Source organism: Arachis ipaensis, chromosome B7 (assembly GCF_059453495.1).
Source record: "Arachis ipaensis isolate K30076 ecotype BB chromosome B7, ASM5945349v1, whole genome shotgun sequence".
Lineage (NCBI taxonomy): Eukaryota > Viridiplantae > Streptophyta > Magnoliopsida > Fabales > Fabaceae > Arachis > Arachis ipaensis.
The window spans coordinates 15,385,539-15,393,459 of NC_142442.1; the positions used below are offsets into that span (position 1 = coordinate 15,385,539).

At 40.3% G+C, this 7,921-nt stretch overlaps 1 non-coding gene across 1 annotated transcript; it reads right to left on the reverse strand.

Moving 5' to 3' along the window:
* Positions 1–1,017: 1,017 nt before the first annotated feature.
* LOC148550415 (small nucleolar RNA R71) lies at positions 1,018–1,121 on the reverse strand. The gene has a single exon (XR_015893971.1). It is a non-coding gene; the product is annotated as a small nucleolar RNA R71 (small nucleolar RNA).
* Between the last annotated feature and the right edge of the window lie 6,800 nt (positions 1,122–7,921).

Sequence of the window (7,921 nt, forward strand, 5' to 3'; positions counted from 1 at the left end):
CTTTTCAAAATTGATTTTCAAATCTTTTCAATTAACCACTTGATTTTTTTGTTTGATTTTATTAGTTTACTATTTCTTATCTTTTTCAAAACCACCTAACTAATTTTCTCTCTCTCTAATTTTCGAAAATCACTAACATCTTTTTCAAAAATCTTTTTATTTAGCTAATTGTTTTAAAGTCTAATTTTAATTTATCTCTTTTAATAATTTCAAATTCTAACTAATAATTAAAATAAAAACAAAAATATTTTTAATTATTTTCGAAAACTCTCTCTCTCTCATCTCTTTCTATTTATTTGTTCACTAACACTTCTCTTCTTCTTATAATTCGAACCCTCTCTCCCTCTCTGTGTTCGAATTCTTCATCTCTTCTCTCTATATCATTCTTCTATTCTTCTCTTCTTTTACTCACATAAAGGAATCTCTATACTGTGACATAGAGGATTCCTCTTCTCTCTCTGTTCTCTTCTTTTTCATATGAGCAGGAACAAGGATAAGAACATTCTTGTTGAAGCTGATCCTGAACCTGAAAGGACTCTGAAGAGGAAGCTAAGGGAAGCTAAAGCACAACTCTCTGGAGAGAACCTTACAGAACTTTTCGAAAAAGAAGAAGACATGGCCGAACCCAACAACAATGGTGGAGATACAAGGAAGATGCTTGGTGACTTTTTTGCACCCTTTTCTGACTTCTATGGAAGAAGCATCTCAATTCCTACAATTGGAGCAAACAACTTTGAGCTTAAGCCTCAATTAGTTTCTCTAATGCAGCAGAATTGCAAGTTTCATGGACTTTCATTGGAAGATCCTCATCAATTTTTAGCTAAATTCTTGCAAATCTGTGACACTGTTAAGACCAATGGGGTTAATCTTGAGGTCTACAGACTTATGCTTTTTCCTTTTGTTGTAAGAGACAGAGCTAGGACATGGTTGGACTCACAACCTAAAAAAAGCCTGAACTCTTGGGAAAAGTTAGTCAATATTTTCTTGGCCAAGTTCTTTCCACCTCAAAAATTGAGCAAGCTTAGAGTAGAAGTCCAAACCTTCAGATAGAAGGAAGGTGAATCCCTCTATGAAGCTTGGGAAAGATACAAGCAATTGATCAGAAATTGTCATTCTGACATGTTTTCAGAATGGAGAATCTTATGTATATTCTATGATGGTCTATCTGAATTGTCCAAGATGTCATTGGACCATTCTGCTGGTGGATCCCTTCATCTGAAGAAGACGCCTGTAGAAGCCTAGGAACTCATTGACATGGTTGCAAATAACCAGTTCATGTACACTTCTGAAAGAAATTCTGTGAATAATGGGATGACTCAGAAGAAAAGAGTTCTTGAGGTTGATACTCTGAATGCCATATTGGCTCAGAACAAAATATTGACTCAGCAAGTCAATATGATTTCTCAAAGTTTGACTGGAATACAAGCTGCATCCAGCAAGTCAATTTAAGTTTGATGTTATGATGAGCGGATAACTTATACCCTTTTTGGCACTGTTTTTACATAGTTTTTAGTATGTTTTAATTACTTTTTATTATATTTTTATTAGTTTTTATTCAAAAATAACATTTTTGGACTTTACTATGAGTTTCTGTCTTTTTCTGTGATTTCAGGTATTTTCTGGCTGAAATTGAGGGACCTGAGCAAAAATCTGATTCAGAGGCTGAGAAAGGACTGCAGATGCTGTTGGATTCTGACCCTGCTGCACTTGAAATGGATTTTCTGGAGCTACAGAACCTCAATTGGCAAGATCTCAATTGTGTTGGAAAGTAGACATCCTGGGCTTTCCAGCAATATATAATAGTTTATACTTTGCCCGAGATTTGATGGCCCAAATTGGCGTTCAAAGTCAGCCTAAAATTTCTGACGTAAAACGCCCAAACTGGCACCAGAATTGGAGTTAAACGCCCAAACTAGCACTAAAGCTGGCGTTTAACTCCAGAAACAGCGTAAGCACGAAAAAGCTTCAATTCTCAGCCCCATGCACACACCAAGTGGGCCCCGGAAGTGGATTTCTGCACTATCTGCACTTAGTTACTCATTTTCTGTAAACACTAGTAACTAGTTTAGTATAAAAACTACTTTTAGAGATTTATTTTACATCTTTGGACGTTTAGTCCTTAGACTTGGATGCTATTGTACACGTTGGGAGGCTGGCCACTCAGCCATGCCTAACCCTCTTTCACTTATGTATTTTCAACGGTGGAGTTTCTACACCCCATAGATTAAGGTGTGGAGCTCTGCTGTTCTTCATGAATTAATGCAAGTACTATTATTTTTCTTTCAATTCATACCTACTTCTTCTCCAAGATATACTCTTGTTCTTAATTCAGTTAGGTCAGAATGAAGGGGTGACCCATGACAATCACCCAATCTTAGTTACTCGCTTAGCCAAGATCCGCGTGCCTGACAACCACAAAGCGGTCTACATGATGTTCAATGTTGTCATTGGACGCCAGCTGGAGTATATTCTCTTGGATATCTAATACACGGACCGAGTCCGTGAGATTAGTATCTTCGTGGTATAGGCTTGAACCATTGGCAGCATTCCTGGGATCCGGAAAGTCTAAACCTTGTCTGTGGTATTCTGAGTAGGATCCGGGATCCGGAAAGTCTAAACCTTGTCTGTGGTATTCTGAGTAGGATCCGGGAAGGGATGACTGTAAAGAGCTTCAAACCTGCGAATGTTGGGCGCAAGTGACAGTGTGAAAAAGGACAATGGTCCTATTCCAACACTAGCGGGAGCCGACAGATGATTAGCCGTGCGGTAGCTGTACATGGTATTTTTCATCCGAGACGAGAAATCTGATAGTTGATTAGCCGTACAAAAATCGTACATGGATTTGTTTTCATCCGAGAGGATCATACAACTTGCCATGGAAGGAGGTAACGCATGGTTGGAAGAAGACAATAGGAAAGCAGAGGTTCAGAAGCAACAAAGCATCTCCAGACGCTTATCTGAAATTCCCACCAATGAATTCACATAAGTAACTCTATCTTTATTTTATGTTTTATTTATATCTTAATTATCAAAACCTCATAACCAATTTAATCCGCCTGACTGAGATTTACAAGGATGACCATAGCTTGCTTCAAGCCGACAATCTCCGTGGGATCGACCCTTACTCACGTAAGGTATTACTTGGACGACCCAGTGCACTTGCTGGTTAGTTACGCGAAGTTGTGAGAAAAGTGTGAGATCACAATTTCGTGTACCAAGAGGCCAACTCCCAACTTTAAAGGGAAGAACTTGACCTACTTCCAGAAATCTAAGAAAGAGCTCGGATCAGGGAAGAGGCATTAAAACGTCGAATGGCTTCAAGATACAATCAAAAGGTAGTGCCGTGAGGTTTTGCTGAGAACAACCTCATCCTAATCCGAAATGATATCGGAACAACTCGACCTGGAGAAGGAAAGCTGGCAGCAAATTAGAAAGGACCCTACCGAGTTATAGAAATACTGGAAAAGGGCTACTACAGGCTGTCCGAACTCGAAGGGCAAGAGCTTCCAAGGTCATGGCACGCCTACAACCTAAGAAGGTATTATAGCTAGAGGTAATAAAAATCTTAGGATAAGGTGCACTCTTTTTCCTGAAAAGATTTTTTAATGAGGCGCCAAGCCAAGATCTACAAACTACCCAACTTAGAAGAGAAAACGCCCACATGTATATATTTGCATATTTTCTATCTTGAATAAAGTTTTTTTAGATTCTCTACAAATCCTCTTTACCAAGACGCATTAATCTGAAACGCGAAATTCATCGTCCGATTATAAAGCTACAGGTCGGCAAAAAGTGAAAATTAAACTCACTGCTCGATCACGATAAAGACCAACGAAGATGAAAAGTGAATTCATCAAAGGTCGACCAAGCGAGGATCAAATTCAATTTCTACAAAATCGGTAAAGATGAAAAGCGACAAAACAGATTAAATGCAAGAAGTTATCAAAAGTGATCCATAAGAAAGGAACTGGCGAGGTCTTAATAAAAATGGATTGCTAAAAATAACTTAAAGACAGACCGACGTTAAGAAGTCGGACCAGTCGACCACAACAAACAAAATTTATAAAAAGTAAATCCCTAGAAAGAAGCCTGGCCAGCCCTAAAAAAGAGGATTACTAGAAATAACTTAGAAGGGACCGACATGATAAAGTCGGCCCAACAAAATCACAAAGTTATAAAAAGTAATCCATAAAAGAGATCTGACAAAGATCCAAATAAAATGGATTACTAGAAATAACTTAGAAGGGACCGACATGATGAAGTCGGCCCAACAAAATCACAAAGTTATAAAAAGTAATCCATAAAAGAGATCTGACAAAGATCAAAATAAAATGGATTACTAGAAATAACTAAGAAGGGACCGACATGATGAAATCGGCCCAACAAAATCACAAAGTTATAAAAAGTAATCCATAAAAGAGATCTGACAAAGATCCAAATAAAATGGATTACTAGAAATAACTTAGAAAGGATTGGCATGAGGAAGTCGGCCCAACAAACCCACAAAAGTTATAAAAAGTAATCCATAAAAGAGACCTGACAAGGTCCAAATAAAATGGATTACTAGAAATAACTGCAGACAAACCGAGATGAAGAAGTCGGACCAAAGCTACAAAATTATAAAAAGAAAATTTGTTCGCAAAGACATCGATCGACAAAAGATATGCGCCATAAGGGACTCCAGATCGGACCCAGAAAGCCATAACCTCAAATCTACAAGTATTAAAGTACAAAGGCAATCGAAAGAGGTCGGAAGACAAGATTCCAACACCTTGAAGATTCCTAGAAAGCGCTAAAGCAAGCAACCGACAAGCATATCCCAAAGAAACAAGGTTGTTATAACAAACAGACTCAAGAGGTCGCTTGAAGCTGACCCCAAGAGCCTGAGAAACTACTTTGTTTTTCTAAAAATAAAGTTGCTAACAGAAAAGCAACCAAAATATCCAAAGTCAGAATAAACCACCAATTACAAAATAAAGAGTTCAAAAGCCCACAAAGACCGGGCTATACATAATACATCAGAAATAATTATAGAGGATCCAAAGACTTCCCAGTCGCAGCATCCCAGGGTGAAGGAGGACGAGTCTGAAGGGGTACCGTATCTACCGTTCCATCATCCCGGTTCAGGATCTGGACGTCAGGATCAGACTCAGGCTGACCGACTTCAGCTGCCAGAGTTGAGGAAGGCGGGGCAACAGAGGCTTTGGTAGATAGTGCAGGAGGAGGGTCGACATCATCATCATCATCAGGGTCATCAGGGAAAATCTTACCATCTTTTACAATGTTGTCCAAGCTAAAAAGGGCAAGGTCGAGCTCGGGCGCAAGAACTCGAACTTGATCCTTCAAATTCTCATAAGCAGCGTTTACACTGCCTACAAGATGACCCTGGAGCACGGCATAGTCAGCTCGAACAGACTCCAAACTCGCCCTAAGATCCATCATCTCCCCATAAGTTGTGACATAGCTCTCCTTATGCTTCAGCGCCATATCCTCAGCCAACTTTGCCGAAGCCGCCAAGGCAGTAGCCCGAGTCTTCTCACCCTCCAACTCTTTTTCCAGCTTAGCCACCTTCACCTCGAGCTCCTCCTTTAACCCCTTGATCCTGTCATATTCCGACTTGGCCTCCTGTATAAAGGCCTTTGTCGTGTGAATTGGAACATCCTGGGCAGTCCAAAATAATGCTGCCCCCATGTGTGCCATCTTTAAACTGCTCCGAGTAATGAAGTCCAAATGACGAAGAATGGATACATCGTCAGTAGGAATAACACCATAAGGAGCAATTTGTTGATCAACAAACCTGACAGCATCAAAGTTGGGGGCATCCAGATTGAAAGGCTCCACAGTCCTTTGTCTCTTCGAAGGAGGGATGGCAGTAGGGGAAAAGGTAACAGCAGAGGTCTGGGGAGGATCAACCAAATGGACTTGAGGAGTAGGAATCATCTTCCTCGGCCCAGAAGTGCTTGATACCAGCTTGTTAGGAAGAACTTGGGAAGATCCCTCCCCAGCCCCCTTAGCCGAAATGCTCTGGGTAGCTGTGGCTTTTCTCGCCTTCTTAAAGGCCTTCATGGAGTCATTGTTTTTAATCATCCCTGAAAATACGCAACAAGAAACCGAGTTACAAAGTGGAAGGAAAGGGAATAAACTCGACAAAATAAACAAGTACAACAAGACGTGAAAGAAGTCGACCACTACCCAGCTTAGCTCGGAGAAGTGAGGGATTTACTAGAAATTTCTTTGTATCAAGATGGGGAGGCTGCCCCCAGGTCTCTTCCAACACAGTTACAAAGGCTTGCTCGACTTCATCCAACATCTCCCAGGTATATCTAGATACCACTACATTCTTTTGCCACTCTAAAGGAAAGCTGGGCTTGCCATTCTCATCTAAAATGAAAGGCCGAGCTCCTTCAACAGCTCGTACCTTGAAGAAATAGTTCTTAAAATCCCTAAAAGACTCATCGTACATAGAAAACACTTTGTGCCCTTGGGAAGACCTAAAAGAAACCCAAGAAGCTTTCTTTTTGGTAGTCCCGGGCTTAGTCAAAACAAAGAGATAAAGAAAGAGTGTTTGAGAAGGTGTGATATCCAACTCTTGGAAAAGTAATTGAAATATCTTGATAAAGCCCCACGAATTCGGGTGAAGCTGGGACGAAGATACATTGCACGACCACAATAAATTAGTCTCAAAAGAAGTAAAAGGAAAAGTGATTTTCAGCTGGCTGAAAAAATAGTCATAGGCATAAAAAAAGGGATGCTCTCTCCCCTGAACCGAGGTCGGGAAACAAACCCTCTCATCGGAATCAGGCGTTATTAGTTCGTAATCTTTCTCTTGTTCTGGTCTACTACGAATCCTGTGACGTTTTCTCAGCTCTACACAATACTCAGAATTTACCACAGAGACACACAGCAACACGAGGGAGTCCAGCGAGTCCGACATGCCCTCGAGAACTTTGGAGGAGGTCTCAACAATGTTTTTGCGAGACGACATGGGTCAACTAGTCCTATAGTAAGAAAAAGAAAATGGATTACTAACCAAAACATCTCGGACAAATATGGATGCAACTCGGGCTAAAACACACAAACAGCAAAATGAGACCCCAAGACTCACACCAAGGCCCAGGGGCATCCTTTGGAGGCAGTTAACAAAGTAAGGTTTCAGGAAAAAACTACGACCTAAAATTGATCAAGCAACCTTCCTTCGACAGCGACATTCCACAAAAAACACAAAAACTACCAAAGTCATTACCCTTACAATCTGTCAGAAAAATCAAACATCAAAGCATGCAAAGGAGGTAATTGTCAAGGGCACAACCTTTCTCAGGATCAAACAGGTTCAGCATTTCAAAAGGGAAATCATCAAAAGCGCAAACCAAGAAGAAGCAACAAGTACCAAACATTCAAAACTTTAACTAACAGGAGACACAGAAAGTCATTAAATAAACCCTCAGAACACACATTTGATCAAGATGCATGACATAGGCAGAAAAGATTCAAACTTTCTAACAAGAATTCAAGCAAAGATCAAAACTTTCTTATAGGCAAGCGTGAAAGGACAAATCACGGGAAGAAAAAGACGAAAACTAACATGTAGAAGAAAGAGACGGAAAATTGCTCGTAGAACGAAGGGCCCACACCAACAAATCACTTCCGAAAGCAGGAAGATAGAAGGCACGGAGATGTGAAAGCTGGGGAGCAACCGAAAAATAGAGAACTCGCAAAAGGAAGAAAGGTTGCAGTGAAACAAGAAAGGGAGAAACGAAACTCTTTGAAAAATTTTGAAAGGAAGTAAAGAGTGGGAAGCAAAAGAAACGGCAAAGGAGGAAGTTAAGGAGCATTTAAAACCCTCGCGCGTTCCCAAGGCAAGGAACGCACGTTTTCAAAAATTAAAAAAGAATAAAAAATAAAACGTTCCACACTCAGGGGG